Genomic DNA, 19,193 nt, shown 5'->3' on the forward strand with positions numbered 1-19,193 from the left:
ACTGTTTTTGAAATCAAGCTTCCAGTTCTATTATTCGTTTTCTAGGAAAATAATCTTCAGAGCATATACGCGCTTTTTTTACTTTTAAAGAAAAAAAAATTTTTTTTTCTCGGTACAAAACTCTAGGTTATTATAAGATTAAGATCATGGAGTGCTTATGTTTTGAGTATCGATTATGTCAAAAATTATTAGAAATATGCTCTTTGTTTGTTTTCGATTAAGTCTTAAAATTAGTTTTGATTGCATGAGAGCTTATTTACATGATACTTTACAAGGATGATAAGATTTTATAAACTAAATACATATCATAGGTTCATTAACTTCATATATCTGAATAATATCCTTTAAATCTACAACAGCAATCAGATTGACAGGATAAGGTTTAATTTCACAGTTGATTGAACATTTAGTGTGTAAATAGTTCAATATTGTTTGTTGTATCATTTGTCTAGGGTATAGAAAGTCTCCAGTTACACTATACACTATTTGTAACTTCCATTAAGCGCAGTAATTTGTGGTTTTGGGCCTATATTTGTTGTATTTTTGGTATTTCACTATATTTATCGAATCTGTATTTGTTTTCATTCAAAGTGCTTGTTGAATATTTACTTAAACTGCATTTGTATTTATCACGAGCATAATAAAACAATATATTTCAATAAACAACAACACTTGATAAAATGCCAAATTTTTTAATACTAATATCGCGACTCATGTCTTCATTATTAACTTCCTTGAAGAAGTTAATGTAAAGGGGCCGATTTTGAAAATCTCCAGTTATACATATTTCCGCGGTTTCAACGCCGCAATATCCGAATTAAACTTTTTCGATTCGACGCGTCTTTGCGTATTTAAGAACTGAAAGAGTTTTCAGCAGAAATAGTTAAGCCGTTTTTTAAGGGTTATAAAAAAAAACTGGAAAAACTGAATAAACAGAATCTGAAAAGTGGATAAAACACATCATTTATCTATGGAGATAATGATCATTCCCACATGTTCGAAGAATAATTTGTGAAGGCCAGCAAGAACTTTTTTAAAATGTTTTTCCCCCTCTGGGAAGTTAGTCGTGTGGACTTCAGGAGTCGCACTCACACGACTTCAGCAACACACCGACTATAATGTACTGCCAATTTATCTATTTAGTCTTTGATCCTTTAAAACTTTTATTTTCAAGATGAAACTGGTATTCAGATTCATTTCATTCAAAAATTTAAATAAGTATGAATGGAAGAAGAGCAAAATAAAATTGTCTAATTTCCTTTGATCTCTAATAAAGCTCAGAATTTTTTTTTCAGATTCGAGACTGAAATGTATAGATAAATTCTTTAATTATATAATTTCCTCACAGACAAGTGCGTACAGTGATGTTAAAATTCGTTTTTATGGAAAAAAATAAAAATAAAAAAATACACCTTCCATATTTTTGAAATCTTTCATACGAATAAATTGTTTTTACAATATTGTAATTAAATAAACATTTTCTATAATCAATAATCAATAATTATTTTTTTGTTTCAGAATATAATTATTATTTTATTTTCAATATCTAATTAATAAAATCAACAAATTATTAACAGTGCAATGATTTTCAAATAAAACTAATTATAAATTGGATCAAACGCTGATGATTTGTGATGTAGCAAAATTTTATGCTTGTGGTACATGACAGGATTGTCGTATATGATAGAAAATATCAAAATGGTGTTTTTTACAAAACATTTTTATGTTGATTTTGGGTAGGGACCAATATTACAATACCATTGTAGTATTAAGGCGGCAGGCCATTTTATGAACATTCGACGTTTGAATGAATGGCAAGGTTGCCTATTAATGTAAAGTGAGTCCATCAAAAATTAAAAGACATTATTTATAAATGATTTTTAAAAATTATTTACTATCACAAAAAACTGTGTGCAAACCTGTTGGAATTATAGACTAGGTATAGTACAAAATCAATATTTGAAATCTAGAAAGCTTTAACATTGATTGTGAAGCTTAGACTATCAATTGAAATAATTAATCTCTATATACGAATTATAATCTCTGTAACTGATAATCTCTATCTGTACTCTGAAGATACTATACAAAGGAAAATTAAAGTTGTTCCTATAATTTAAGTTGTAGGCATACAATAGAGAATAATGGCTGCAATAAAGAGAGCATGAATTCATCCCCGAGGAGGATTTTCCCCCACCATTGGTCCATTTTAAAAAATAAGGAAGTAAAACGATTTCATATTTACAGAATATGAATCTTATAGAAATAAGAAAAGCGTTGATTTTCCTCAAATAATCATAAATGTTTGTATAAAGTACTTAAACATCATCTTAATTACATAATTTTTAAATGACAAGTAAAAGAATTAAGTTAATGCCATAAACTCATAACGACCTTTTTTATGGAGATCTAAAAAGCCATTAATGAATTGATATCATACAATAGCGGTTTGCACGATTGATAATATCTATGTTTTTATAATAGGAAACTTTTAAGCTAGAAAAACTAACAAAATAAAATTAATTTAAAAACTGCAACAAAAGCGTTTATGATAAATATACAAAAGCACTACATAAGAGTATAAGTGAAAAATTTAATTAAAACTTTAATATTTATAGTTTCCTTATTTTTCAAAACTATTAAGATGATAATAGTAATAGTAAAAAATATATAACATATACAAACTATGTTATTATTATATTACTAACTGTACCTCGGGACTTTGTATTTGATTTCCTCTTTTGTATTACCAAGTTTTAAAGTAGACAACGCAATATTAAAGAAAATACTGAAAGCGTCCATGAAAGTTTCAGTGAAATTTCGGGTGAAAAAACCAAGCCAAGAAACTACTGAACCTTCCGTGTAACTTCCATCGAAATCGGATTAGCCGTTTCCGAGATTAGTGAAAATATACAAACAGGCAGACAGACAATACAATTTTATTAATATAACTGTAGTATATTTTGATTATTCTAAAGCTGGTATTAAACGTAAAATAATTCTTTAGTTCATTGCATTCACGAAAGGTATTAAATTTTACTATTATGGTAATCGTTTAATAAAAATTGAAAACGATGGTCGCACCTTTTTTATGAAATTACCATGCATTTCAATAATAGTGTCACGGTGATAATATATTTTGTAAAACTAGTCTTAGTCATCCACGGATTTAATTTTTGAATCTTGTACTTTTAAAAATCTAAATTTAAGACAATCAAACAATGTTAAAAAATTTATGGATCGTATTTTAGGTCACACTGGTATTATTTTTGTTATATCTGAATTGCACAAAAATAATTTTTTCTTTAAAATGATCTTTCTCCAAAATTGACAAAAATTATATAAAATTAAGAAAAACGTCCATCATATCAGTCATGTTAGTTGAAAAATTATTAACCCACTTATTATAAATGCTAAAAAAGACTTATTACAGCGCTGTTGGGCCGATAATTGATAAATACATGTCGTATATAAACTAATTTTACTTCTTGCAGTGGTGGTTAACAATAACGTTATGTCAAATTTAGAAACAAACAAGTCAAAATTTTGTTGAAAATTTGAAAAAATTGGAAAACATTAGTTTTCTAATTTTGATAAAAGTCATACATTTTCATGATAAAAGATTCGAGCTATACCATATTCGAGAAAAAAACATTTGTTGTCAGGTCCTCTTTAATTACTATTCTTACGACTATACGGATTGCAAGCTATGTTCTTAGCCATATAAAATATATGAAGTAAGAAGAGTTTTTATGGACGTTCTTATGTGTAAAACAAAGAAGGAATGTGTACCATGTGTTGTGGTATATTATGGCTATGTGTGATTGGTATTGAATGTGTACAACGGCTTGAATGTGATCGGCAAATCAAATCTCTTGAATTGTGAGTTCATGTATAGACATATCTCTCTTTGTTTTATAGGCAAGAACCTCCGTAAAAAATCTTCCTACTTCATATAATATAAATGGTTAACGATGTGGTTAACAAATTGTATATTTGTAAATTTTGTTGTAAGCTATTGAACAGGCTGAAAATCTCAAATTTTAAATAAAATCATAAAAATTGTTTCTATAGTAAGGATTAATGATTCAATTTTGCAGAGAAGATAGAAAATATTCACAAAAATAAAATCAATACATAAAGTTACTACACCTTTTGCATGTAATGAGCCCTTGTTTAATTTTATGCACAACAATGTTAAAATAACATAATCATATCACAAAATTCATGATAAAGTGGTATCATAATTTTAAACTACAGGAAAAAAAACAACAAAAAACAGTTTGTGGTTAAACAAATTTTACAATTGAATGTGTTTGGTTTACACACACATTGCACTCACTGTTTAAAAAAAAACTTTTTATTCATTATGATTGTGTATTATTCTTTACAGAATAAAATACTCGTTGAAAAAAATTTTTTGTTTTTTTTAAACAAACCACTATACTTGTTTTGAAAATAAACTGTGTGCTTTAAAAACGTACCTACTTTGTTTCGTTAATAGTTAGTCTCGGTAAAATAACTCAAGTATAGGTCTATTAAGCCAGTAGGTACAACAAAATCGAACAGTGTATTATTAAATTCAAGCGCATTTAGTGTTCATTTAGTGATTTTATGAAGACATATACCAAAATTATGTTCGTGGAATCAATATTTTTAAGCGTTACAATCTTGGGACTAAAGTAAGTATACCTTGGAAAATAGTTCATATATACAGGGTATAAAAATGGAGTTTTTATGGCAGTAAAAATTAGAAAATATTGATTTCTATGACTAACTCATAGAAACATGTCTATTTGTAAGAGCTTGTCACGTTCCAAATCATTCTTGATATTTTAAATTAAGCTCTTCCAGCTTTTACAAACATTATGTACGATTGATTCATAGAAATAATTATTGTCTATTATTTAGTACAACGAAAGATTGTCCCTTGAATATTTTTTTTTAAATAAATTTTTTAAATTTCTCTTCTTTCTAAAACAGTTTATAAGATGACATCTAAAACATTTTACCTTACCAATTTACGTTGCCTATTTACCTTTCAAAATGACATCATACAATGTGCATCGGACAAACAACGTCCGTCATATGATTTTAGTGTTAATGTTCTTTATGTGCGATATGTAAAATGTTTATGTATTTACAGGGTGGGCTATTTTAATCTATACACCTAAATATCGCGTATTGTAGCTAACCAATCAAATTTTATATAACTTCTACAAAAGTTGCAAAGTTTGATGGATAACCATGTTCTGACATCAGATTGGACCTAACACTTCAGATTTCTTTAATAGCCCATTTTAAACGGTAAGAGATTAATAGCACTTTAAATTATAAAAAATTGGACGGAACCGAAAACCGACATTGAAAATCTAAAAATTTCTTTCATTTTATCAACACACTCCATATAAAACTGATGATAAATATTGTGATCTATTACTTGTATATGAAGCACAACGAACAAAAGTTGTTCAAATCATCCGGTTATAGTAGATTACAAATTGGGAAATTGCGTTCACTGTTAAGTTCGTATTTGAGATCGTTTACAAGCAAACGGAAATGACACCGCCTATAACAGTCCTTAATTGGCAAATTGTTCTAAGTTATTGACGACAGAACAGCGAAACTCTAGTAAGGAGTGTGTATTGCAATTGAACTGTCGACACATGCTACGTGTTTAAATTATTTATTTATTAGTTAACTACAACGAGAGTGTATATTTAAGAGTATATATTAAAATGGGCCACATCTGCTCTGACCATTTCAAATTACAAAAAATTAAGAACTTGCCAGAGAAGTATGGAAAGATATCTATGCCTAACCACAAGCTCACTAACAGGATTACATCAAAAACTATTAGCTCAAGAACAAAGATTCGAAGATGTAACTGTCAGTATTGAAAAATTGAAATCGAAATGAGCCGATCATATTGCCAGACTAAAAGATGATAGATGGACGACCAGATGTAATTCATGGGTACCACTAAATTTCAAGCGCAAAGGGGGCCGGCCACCAACAGGTGAAGAAATGTCCAACTTTATGTCCAACGGAGCTAATTCAGGCTATAATCTAATCTAATTTAATCTAATCTAATTAAAATGGCCCAACCTGTATATATATTATTTCACACATGGACACAATAAACACACCATATATCAGCAGAATTAATAAACAATTTGGTCGAATGTATTTAAATGAATATTCATAAAGTCATGAGAATTTAAACTATACGACTATATATAAAAGAATTGATGTGTTGTGTTGAATAGAAAACCATGATACTGTTTATATTATGTGTTTGTTAAATGTTAAATATCATCATAAACACATTATTATTACACATATGGTGTGGACGTTTAAATTGGGAACTGCCGAATTTCTCACTAAACAAAAATAAATAAAGTTTATAATTAATAACATGATACGCTCATATTCAAATATGACAACAATTCTATATTCTAAAGTAAAATTTCACGGAGAATATGTCATTTTTTGACTTCTGAACTACCACTACCTATGCAAAAAATCATGTTGATCCTTTGATCTATGAAAAATTAAAACAAATCTGTCCCTTGGTAACCATACATTTTACTGGGAATAAAAGTAGTCTATGTGCTATTCCAAACTACAATCTATCTCTGTGCCAAATTTCATCCAAATTCGTTCGGTAGTTTTGGCGTCATAGAGTAACAAATCCATTCATCCAAACTTTCACGATTACGTATATTTGCCCTTTAGAAATAGAGTAATCTGTCTGTACATCTATCTATATATATATATATATATATATCTACCCTATACAACGAAACAATAACAGACAAGAAAGTCACCGCAAAATACGAAAATAGGAGAACACGATTTTCACAATTTGGACTCTCGAAGCTGTATCAGAACATTCAAAGTTCCTTTTTTTACCAAACTTTATAAATCAGCAAAAAGGCAGACAAAAAGTACTTTATCAATCGTTTTTTACTTTATGGCAGCCACGATCATAGATTCTATAAGATTAGTTTTCGTTTCTTCACCATGCTTCGTTGTGATGCTGATCGAAAAGTAATTTTTTGCTCACATAATAACAAAATAGGGACAAATTGAAGAAAAATTATTGAGGAATTATTATAACATAAGAGTGTACGACCAGATATACATATTGGTTTCACGATAACGTGTAAAGGGCGATAAGAATCCGCGGTTGGAAGTGTCAGAGTTGATGTTTAAAATCACATTGCATATTTTGCCACAATTCTCACATGAGCCAACACTTTATTCGCACAAAATGTAATACTGATAGGTATGGTATATACATGGTAAACTAAATGTGTTTATATTATGGGATGTTTCTGTACCCACATACACCCTCCCATTGACACACTCACACACATGCATTACGGGACATAAATGTGCGATTTTGAAAAATATATTCCATCAATATTTTCAAATTTTTTTTCGCGAATTAAGGAAATGGAGCTATTGCTTTTGTACTAATGATGGAAATTTGAAAGAATTTCTTCAAATGTTCATATATTACAGATATATGAACATATTTATAAATATATATATATATATATATATATATATATATATATATATATACATATATATATATATATACATATATATATATATATACATATATATATATATATATATATATATATATATATATATATATATATATATATATATATATATTTGGGATTTTTGGAAATTCATCCCTTAAGGGGTTCAAAAGCAAAAAAGGGTGAAATTGGAGATAAAATAAATTTTTTGGTTTTTTTGCAATTCATTTAAGGAGTACCCCTTTAAAAACATCAAGAAAATCGCGAAAAAAATTATTATTTTGGAATTTGATGAAACTCGGTGGATGGGGTAATTTTGATCCGAAAAGAATAAAAAAAAGGTTAATTTAATGATTGGATGCAGAGATTCTGAGATATCGCAATATTGGGATCGATTTTACTCCGTATCTCAATAAATATTCGACCAGTCAACAAATGCACCAAATTTTTGTACTTTTTGGGTCAAAATTACCTTATATAGTGAGTTTTATCGAAATTGGAGATAAAAAAATTTTTCGATTTTTTGCAATTTATTCAAGGGTAATAGATGGGGTTATTTTGATCCACAAAGTATAAAAATCAAGTTAATTTAATGATTGATGGAACCTATAAAAAATTACAATGTTAGCGAGTATAATGGGCAAAACTTCATTTTCAAAAAAGTAAGTGTTCCCCACCGAAAAATTAAAATGCCATAAAATTGTGAACAAAAGAGAGGATAAACCCTATCACTTATATAACGTGATAGTCTTTGTTTTTAAAAGCAGAAATTGCCCAGCAAAGTGGGCGGGTATATGCTAGTTATGGATATAATTAATAGTTAAAATATTATAGTAATATATAAATAATAGTAATAATATTTTTTATTTACGAAAAAAACAATAACCAAAGTTTTCTGCTTGACGAATTTGTGATTTTCAAATCGCACATTTCTCCGTTCCACCCTGTACATGTAGTAAAGTAAATCATCATCAACGTTATTATATGTTATTATTACATAATATGGAAATTTTGTATTCTGCACATGAAAATCATCATCAATGATGATGAAAATTGTTGTTTGTTGTTATAAAGCTAAATAAACGTACGTAAACAAGTAGACCGTGTGTCCATCTTAAAGCGAAATTTGCATGATACTTTTGGTCTGCTTTTTTGCGTATTTTACGTAAAAGTAGTCTACGTGCTATTCCAGGCTACAATCTATCTGTGTGAAAATTTCTTCAAAATTCCTTCGTTAGTTTTGGCGTGAAAGAGTAACAAATCCATCCATCCAACAGTACATCTATCAATATATCTATCATATACAACAAACAAAAATAGACAAAAAAAATCATCGCAAAATACAAACATCGAAAAACACGATTGCCATAATTTCGACACTCGAAGCTTGATCAGAACATTTTAATTCCTTTTTTTACCTAACTTTATAAAGCCGTAAAAAGGCAGACAAAAAGTACGTTTAATTATAGACTCACGGTCTAATGCTTTGTAAAGTATAACTAAAACGTTGTTGTTGTTCAAGTTACGAGTAAGTGGAATGTGCTTATCAAGTTATTTATTTATTGTATGTATATATTTGGTCTTGTTTTTTTGTATTTTTACCCGACTTCTAATACTTAGAAAGGAGGATTCCGATTTTAAAACTCAATGTTTGAGTGCGTGTATGTGTTCAGATGTTTTTTACAATGCTTAAGGCACTCTCATTTAATAAAAAATTCATCTTATATTATAGCAACTGCCCCGCAGTAACGTGGGCTTAACTTTTTGAAATATTACAACAATCAAATGAAAGCTTTTCAGTCGCGCATTATTTAGGTACTAACAATATAATACATTATATAATAAAAATATGCTGCTCGTGATTTGCCATAAAATTATGATTTTTGCATTAAAAAAATATGAACAAAATAAATGTTGTAAAATAAAAAAGATATACGGAAAACCAATGCAAACATAAAATACATGGAAAGTCAAAATCTTGTTTCATTTGAAAGCTCTTTTCCCTTTTTTTTACGTTGTCGGGTCTTGGTTTTGTTGCTTCTGGTGGTTTATTTTTGAAATCAACTTTATGTAAATATGTTAGATATTAAAAATATTTTTAAAATTTTATTTGTCTTAAAACAATTGGCTATTTTAATTTTTTTTTCAATTTCGATGAACAAGATAGTGAAAATAATTTCAACTTTTTAAAACTTTCATAGTATCAAATACACAATTATATTTTGTATTTTTCAAACCAAGAAATAAATATATTCAAACTTTCAAAAACCAGTTCTGATTTTCGTCAAGTTTTATTCTGTGCTAGATTGCGTAGTAGCAAGCACACAACGAAATTTTTGCTTCCCTTTAAATGCTCTAAGAAAATACTTATTCTCAAATTTTTAAAACAACAAAAAATTTTATATTTAATATTAAAATAAGGTCTCTGCGTTTAGTTATTTGTAGTCTTTTAAATTTTTCTCAAGAAGTGAAAACTATGAAATTTTATTAAAAAGAATCGTTGAATCAACGCAAACAGTCATAAGCTATGAGCTTGAAATACATTTCTTTAGCATTAGTTAAAATTTTGGTACGAATTGCTAAAAATTATTGTTAGCATGATTTGAAAACATACAAAGTTAATAAATCGCAAATCATTCCAAAATATCAAACTCTATTAAAAATTAAAACTATATTTCTTTTTACATTGAATCCGCTCTATACAATGGCATTATTTTCTATTTCAGTATCTAATCATAAAAGCGTGACTCGAGTTGTAGAAGTTGTATTTATTTTAGTTGGTGCATTGATTGTATTTGGCTGCAGGTTCGGAGGTTATGAAAAAAGTTTGAAACTTTTAAACAACAAAAAATGAACTACAAAAAACAATATAATTGAAAATTTCGGTACTTGCCACGTTTGCTCATATAGCCTAGAGAAACATGGTTAAACAATTAAATAAAACAAATAAAAAATTTCTAACCAATTTAAAATACATACAATTAAAATTTTATTTCCTTTTTTTTACTTTTAGATTAAATCGTTTTAAATTTTATAGATTTTTTGTTTTTATTTTCATCAGTTTTCATCAGTTTTCATCAATTTTCATTATTTTTATAATTTGATTAAAAAAGAACATAAATTAAAATTTTTAATATCATGCACAATATACATTTTTAATTAATGAATTTGTAGTTAATTAATTTAATACGCTTAACTGGTTACAATTATAAAATAACACATTTTTAATTTTAAAAATATTTTCATTACTACTATCATCGTACTACATTCCAGTTAATGAATTTTTTTTTTTTTTTTTTTTGTAATTAGTCATTTTATAAAATATTCAAATGAATTTGAGTATAAAATTTGATTATAATAGGATTTGTTTTATTCATGAAATTTATCGAATTTTTTTTTTTAATATTTTTGTTTTGTTTTTGTTTTAAAATACAGGATCAGATTATACATTATTTAAAGCGCCGAAAAAAAAAACAAACAAACAAAATAGGAACTGATAATTTGGGTATTAGTGTTGTTTAACAGGATAAAGATTGCTCGAATAGTATCTATAAATTCAGACTCTCCTTTCTGGTGAATGCATTCCAAAAAAATGATTCAATATGACATAGGTTGTCATTTTTCCTGAATTTCATAAAACGAGTGAGCTTTCATAAATTTGACATTGGAATTTCATATTTTATTTTTAATTTTTCCAATTTTTTTTTTATATACGACTAAATTAGTTTAATTTGACTAAAACTTACTCAATTTTGACATCGACACGCGTCGGCTCGGTAATATAAAAACTCGATGAATTACGAGATCAATTTTCTTTCTTCAATAGATTATCTTAACACAAACAAAAGTCTTACCCCCTCTTTTTAGGGCCCATGTTTTTTTTTAAGAGAAATTCACTTTATTCCTTTAATGGACTCCAGTCCAAGATTTTTCTGTTTTTCTAACATAACCAGTATGATGACACCTTCAGGTTTCATAAATTTTATAAATATTTTGATGAAAAAATATTTTATTCCCAATGACTTACGTACATCCTAGAGTCCTTGGTCCGTGTTTCAACACGATTCCTGTAATAAACCAAATTTAATATTAAATAAAAAATATTACGTCGTAAATTGAAAATTATAAGATTCATTTTACCAAACTTTTATGTTTAATTAAGTCGTAAACAAATTCGAGGGATTTGTAACTTTTGAAAGGATTGAATAATAGTATAGTTATTCAAACTTTTTATTATTATATTCAATTTCAGCTATTTCAAGCCTGTCGCTTGTTTTGATCTTCCTGCCACTTTCAAGGATCAATTTTTAATATTAACAATAGACGATTAAATCAAACAATTAAATTTTCATAAATTTAACTCTAGAATCGCGGCAAAACCTCAATTTATTTTAGAACCAACCGCCTCTTTTTAATTCTCTCAAATAATTCTCTCTGGTACAAATACATTTTTTCAGTACAAATAAAAGAAGTTATTCATTTATTAAATAGCCAAAAAATTATTATTTTTGTTAAATATTTATGGCCAAAAGACACTGAAACTTGTTTTGGTTCTAAAAATTTTATCTACTCTTATCTTAAACGTTACTGTCTCAAACTTAATTCTCTTAGAAAAATTATGAGCGAGATCTATAAGAGATCTATAGATAAATCCAACCATAAGAGTTGTATAGTATCGAAAATACTCAAACAAATAGTTTTAAAAGGTCAATTCTCTCAAAATTTAAAAAAATAAATCCTCAATAGACTTTACAAAAAAATAATGTCATATATTTAATGATTACATCAGATATAAATCTATGATATAAAAATACAGACACCATCTCACTCTATCAAAATTTTTCATCATCACTATACAGCACTGTATATATCCCCACCTGCAATCCTTCATATTGTAAAAATAAAAATAAAAAAAAACAGAAATTTATGTTTACCCATTTATTCATCTTAAATGTATATTCATTTCGTTCTCTTGTTTTTCTTATAAAACCTAACAACACATCAAAGGATTTCTTTTTTGTTTTGTGATTTTTTTTCCATCATTTTATATTTATTGTGAAACAGAAAAATACATTACGGTTTCATTTTCAACATAGATATCCTCAATGGTATTTACTTCTTCTTGTTTGTGATGTGTTATTTCATGTGTTATCACAAGGAAACATATAAAAATTTTGTGGTAAATTCTGTTTACTTTTCTCTTGGAATATATCATCACTACCAACCTGACAACACACTACCTTTTGTTTTTTCGATATTTGTTTTGTATATGATGTTTCCTTATTTCATTTTGAAATAAATTTTTGTTAAACATTTCAAATGTGCGAAAAACACTCTTCGGTACCTACATCGCTTATAATTAGGAAATTGTTCGATATTTTTAAATAACTTTCCAAAAACAGATAACATAATTTAATTCTTTCTTATACGAATTTTATAAATAATATTAAATTAAAAGTTATAAGAAATCCCCAACATAACATTTGATTTTATTGATCTGTTTAGGGCATCGTAGCTCCTAACTAGATGAACTGATATTGATTGCTTGAAAGTGAAAACTTCTATATAAAGCGCGTTAGACGACATTTGGTATTGTTAAGTCTTGTGGATTCACGTCATCATCATCATTATCATCGTCAGAAACATAAATTTTAGCGCTTGAAACATAGCTTAGAACACTCTCGATCAAATTAACCTTAGAAAAAATAAATAAATACTGGTTTTAAATTTTAGAGCTAAGATTCTAAAGAGAGGCGATCTGCACAGGAATTTATTCAGCTGCATCTGTCCTGATAATTTCTTATCACCAGCCCTTACAAATTTTAATCTCTCTGTATTCAATCATCGATAAAAATATCAGGATACCTATATACAGGGTGGACCACTTTAATCTATGCATCTAAATATCATGTCAAGGCATCACCTATTAAAAAATTACCTCAACAAAAATTGTAGAATGTTACTTTTTTATAAGTAACAATCTGTTGCTATTCTAAGTTATCCAATCTTTAAAGGAACCTGATTTTTGCGTTTTTTTTGTGAGAATCACTCTAAATAGTAGGTTTCATTACATTCAATTTTCAAACTGGGTACATATTCTTTAATAATTTTAAAAATTTCATAAAATTGAAGGATTTTTCTTCCATGTAAAAAATAGTTTTCTAGATTATTTTCAATAAAAAAATTACTGTAGGTAACTATAGTCTCGCAACTTGTGAAGGAATTATTTGAAGTTATCATAAATAAATTTGTATAGATAGGCATATTTATATGAATATGTGGGTAAAAATAAATATGTATCTATTATTAAAGGTATGTGTTGGTAAAATGGAGACTTAGAAAAATGGAAAATTAAACGCTAGTTCAAAAACGTATCAAACTGTGTCTCACGCTATATGTATATACACTGTATATACGGAATTTTAATGATCATTGAAAACAAAAAATCAATTTTATTAGCATTCTGAACAAACTTTATAAAAATTAAATTTTATGTGCTTCCATTTATTTGTATTGATATTTTTTTGAATATAGAATATAATACACTTTTATTTTCATTGACTTTATTATCCATTGATATTTATTCAAGTGGGTATTTAACCATTAAACTTTACTGACCAATAAAGATTCTTCCAAACGTCTTGTTTTTATCCTTTAAATCTGGTTTTATTGTCATCTAATTTTCGAATATTGTATTATATTATACAGTATTTGATAATAGTTTTGAAAATTTAGTTTTACAGTTTTCTAGATTGTCTTTTATTTTATTTATTGTGTCTATATCAGATTACTTACGTTGTCAATTACAAAAACTATTTTGCCACTACTCAAATTTTTATTTTTATTTTTCCAAGCTTTTTTGTAAGACAGGTAAACAAGATGCCAAAATTAATCTAAATATAGTTAAAAGAACTGCATAGAGTTTATATTTTCTTATTACTTCCATATTGCTGTAGAAAATGTTTTTGAGTGTTCCTTATTTAATAATAAAATAACTATAACTTTACTGAAAAGTAAAAAGTAATTTTTTTCTGAACGATGAGATACATTTTAATCTTGAGGTGCACAGTTTATATAGACCACATAAGCAAAATAAAGCGCATCAGGCCTTCCAGTTCAGTTCTTGTACACACTATTCGATTTAAAATAATTAATTTTGAGTTTTTTTGCAGGAGAAATTATTATTTAATTTCAAAAGAATTCATAATTTATCCCATTTAATTCATTACTCTGAAAAAAAATAATTCAAATAAGACGCATATTATATTGGAAAAAAAGGAAGGAATTCTTACAGAATATACGTTAAGAGTAATTGCTTTCAACATTATTTCGCGTGACCCAAATTAGTTAAAGCTTAAAATTCTCTATAAGCGTCTTAGTATATTTTTGCATTTTAGTTTAATAGCTAAGAATTGTAAATAAACATGTTCTGTTTTCCTTGCACCAAAGTAAACGAATGGCCTTTTTTAAGGATTATTATGTTGCACAAAAACACCTTTTCTCACCTCCGTGAAGAAAATATAAACTTTCGTCTAGCTGTGCAAAATTTGTCGCTTTCTGGCTCCGTTGGAGAGAAAAATAGTATACACACCACGAGATCAAGTAAAGAATGTCTCAGGTCTCATGTTTGCTTTCCTCGTCTTCGCCTTGTACGGCAATAAACATGAGATCTGAGACATTCTTTAGTTTTGCTCCCTAGATGTGTTTGCCCTAAGATAAATGTTGTTAATTATTGGCCTCTATACTTAGATTCACCTTTCACTCTTCCCAATTTAGCCGTGTAACTAAAAAACCTGGATAAAATTATGGTAGAGGTATGTTTATAAATATTTTCAACGACATTTACAAAGCTATTTAGGACATTGGTTTTATAAAACTAAACAAATTAAACTTTCAACCATGCTCTCTATAAGTGGCGTTGTATACAATTTTATACAAAGGCCTCTACTATTGAAAATTTAATTCACATGACGTAAAAAGTCTGTCTTCGTGAAAGCACACCTAGTCTAAATAATAAATTACGATAAAATAATATAAAGTAACATAGGTAAATAAATTTATTAAACGGACTTAGTTATATGTAATCCACTGTGATAATCTGGATAATTTTGTTTGTGTATCACCTTTGCATTCATTCAAGATAAACAGTTTGTAATTTATATGTCATATGTGACATTTTTCACTGATTCAGATGTTAAATCGTCTCTCTGTTTAACAGTGGTTTTCACATGTCAATTATCATTCTATTGAGTATAAATGACATTAATCTAGAAAGTAAACGACTAATTTGTGTACCTTTATTTTACAGAAAACATGAATAAACAACATGCAGTATTACAAACGAATTTGACACATTATCTTCCAATGACACGAGTATTATCATATTAAAGGTAAGAATCATTAACAAATTTAAAAAAGAATTTAATTAACTTCAAAAAAATCATTTTATCGTAGAAAAGCATGGGGTGCTATGTCTTTTTTCTGGCTTCATTACTTTTTACCTGATATCGAAGAAATAATAAGAAACTACCAATTTAATGCCTGAAATGGAAAACTTCCGCAAATTGATAAAAATATTTAATTAAGTTTACGAATTATAGGAAAACAGTTCGGTGAAATCAATTTTTACTTTTACTATAGCAGTACCTAGTTATCAAAGTTTTATAATCAATAATTGTTTTTGTGCCCTATAAGTATTTGTTTTAAATATTGTTTTATATGTTTACAACTCAACAATTTTCTTGATGTAATGAACTTCTTTATGGAAAAAAAAAATGTTTTTTAGTGATATATAACACGTAGTATGAGTGACAAACAGTGAAACACTACCCTGATAATATTTTTTCACATTCATAATAGATTGCGAGAAACAAGAAATAAGTGTAATTATTAAGTTTGACAGCGGGTTTTGTAAACCAAAAACAGGCAATTGTTAATAAAAAGGATTTGCTAATTCAATAAACGATATAGTAAATCTGTAATTGCTTTAAAATTGTTCATGATCTTAGATCAGATAAATTCCCGACAGTTGGAAATTTTTGGCAAATCTGTTTATTTTATTACATATTTAGAGCCTTTTTCTGATAAAAATATTAAATAATGGTTTATATTCTTGGTAGTAGAATATTCCTAAAACAACTATTTTTCCTGAGTCGATCATGAAAAATTTTTCTAACACAAAAAAAGAATATTATCTATATACAAATACATTATTTTAATTGAAGTAATCTAAAAAAAAAAAAAAAAACAACACTCCAAATCCATTAAAAACATACTGTGTATTATAAAATAAAATTATAAATTTTGCATTAACAAATACAGAAAAGAACACCCAAGACCTGCGTAAACTAAACGAGTGCCATTAAAAATAATTATTAGTAAAATTTTATGTTGGAAAAATGCCCCGTATTGACAAATTATAGAAATGAAATACTACAATTACTAAGGGTATACGGTAATTTAAATAGGGAATTTCAAAAAATTCTTTCCGAGAGATGTACAAAAGGAGTTTTTTTTTTTTATTATTAAAATAGGCTTCAGCAAATTTGCTATACAGCCATTATCCAACAAAAGGAGTTATAAAAACTATAAATTGGTCTTGCAATTTTTTATATGAAAATAATTCATTCTCAATAAAACTTATCATAAGTCCTAATACATAACCTTTTTTAACCCCCAAACTAAAAAAAGGGTATTATAAATTTGACCGCTAGGTATGTGTGTGTCTATCTGTCTGTGGCATCGTACTGCCTCAATGGATGAATCGATTTTAATTTTTTTGTTTCGTTTGAAAGGTAATTTAATGGGGAGTGTTCTTAGGTATGTTTCAAGTGCGATTTTTTGGGTTTCGTACCCGAAATTTTCGTCGGGGGGTTTTTTTAATTTTGTAAATTGCACAGAGTCAGAAAGGTTTGGTATTATAAAAGTTGCAGCCAATAGAGTATTCTTATGATCAGACTGAATATAGCCGAACGAAAAACTAAATTTTAATAAATCTCCCCTGCAACCTCGATTAGATATCAAATTTATACTTCGTCACCAAGGCAGCTAAAACAAACCATTTGCGTTCGCATAGCAACATTCCATTTTAAATCCACGATTACATCCCTATTTGACTCCCTCACAGGTTTAGTTTTCGGAATTTTATTAAATAAATAATTTATTTATTGTTAGATTACGAAAAAAATATTATAATAACCATTATATATGCAGATAGCACTAATTATGACAATTTTTGTTATTCTATCAAATAAGTGAGCAATTTTTATACCATCAAATTGCTAACTTTCCATTAAAAAGAAACTCGCCTAAAAAATAATAATAATTTGACAATAAATTATAACCATTAATATCTTAAAATAATCATAACAATAATAATCATAATATTTATTAAAAATGTAAATATAATAATAATTCATGGAATACATTCGTATAATATAATACTAAATTGGATTAATCTTTTTTTGATTAAATATGACATATTAATTTATAAACAAATTTGTGTTATGTATAGATAAATAAATGTGTCATGAAATTAGCCACAGATAGAACCGAAATCATAAATTCTGGAACAATATAAATCTGTTTCAGTTATTTTGTGTTGGGTTTGTATATAAAGTAGATTTATTGACCGTGTGCCCAAAATGAAGCGAAATTTTCATGACTTTTGTTGTCTATCAATTGGATGATTGATAAAGATTACTTTTTAAGTAAATAAAAATCAAGTTTTAACCGTTGTTCAAGTATCAAATAATGAAAAGCAATATTTTTTATTTTTGTGCTTCATATGGCCACTATGTTAACGTCTTTGGCAACACATACGTGGAAACAAAGAAAAAAAAAGTTGAAGCCATATACATGAACCGGATTCTATACACGGCGGATTTTTACAATCTGGTACGGCTTTTTTGTCGTAGTCTACGCGACCGATCTTTAAAAGACAAACGGTTTTTTATTATTTACGGTAAAAACTAGACAATCAACTAAAAAATACAAAAATTTTTCCAGTACTTCTTTAATACAGGGGTAAATTCACCCAAAAAAAATTTTGTGTTTTCATTTGGTGTGAGTGAAGACTTCTAAAAATGCACTTCTTACATTCAAATGAGACACTTTCACATTTAGTAGAGGGGGAAAGTTGGAGAAGGGGTAGGAAGGTAGGCATGAGATCATAGTTGTACTAAACTATGATCTCAGGCCTACCTTCGCCCTCCTATAGATCGGCTTTATCGTGGTTATTATTAAGTCTAGGAATTTGTGTTACATTGCAAATTTTAGCAAATTTATTGTTCTACAACTATAAGAACTATATTATAGAACACAAAATGGGCCCAAGGAACATGATATAAGCGAAAAACTGAAAGAAGTCCGAAAATGTTGTGGTTTTTGGCCCCCTCAAGCTAGCACAGAGTCCTAGAGGTCGAAAATTTAGGAATGAGTCTTAGGGTACCTCCAAATATCCAGTAAAACTTCATTAACTTTGGAATATTTTCCAGGTAAAAAGTGCATATCTACTGGAGTAGCACCGTAGTGCTAAATAGATAGTATACCTAAATAGATTCATTGTAAAAAAATAACAATTTGTCCTATTAGCTCAGTTGGTTAAGGCGTAACCATTTCCGGCTGCGGTATGCTTAG

At 27.7% G+C, this 19,193-nt stretch overlaps 1 protein-coding gene across 1 annotated transcript in view; it reads left to right on the plus strand.

Moving 5' to 3' along the window:
- Positions 1 to 15,878: 15,878 nt before the first annotated feature.
- The window catches only part of LOC123297941 (dipeptidase 1), a 317,369-nt gene continuing 314,054 nt past the window's right edge, over positions 15,879 to 19,193 (plus strand). Inside the window, exon 1 of the mRNA XM_044879779.1 lies at positions 15,879 to 15,946. The gene's annotated coding sequence lies outside the window, so the exon portion shown is untranslated. The remainder of the gene's footprint in view (positions 15,947 to 19,193) is intronic.

This window comes from Chrysoperla carnea, chromosome 4 (genome assembly GCF_905475395.1).
Source record: "Chrysoperla carnea chromosome 4, inChrCarn1.1, whole genome shotgun sequence".
Classification (NCBI taxonomy): Eukaryota; Metazoa; Arthropoda; class Insecta; order Neuroptera; family Chrysopidae; genus Chrysoperla; species Chrysoperla carnea.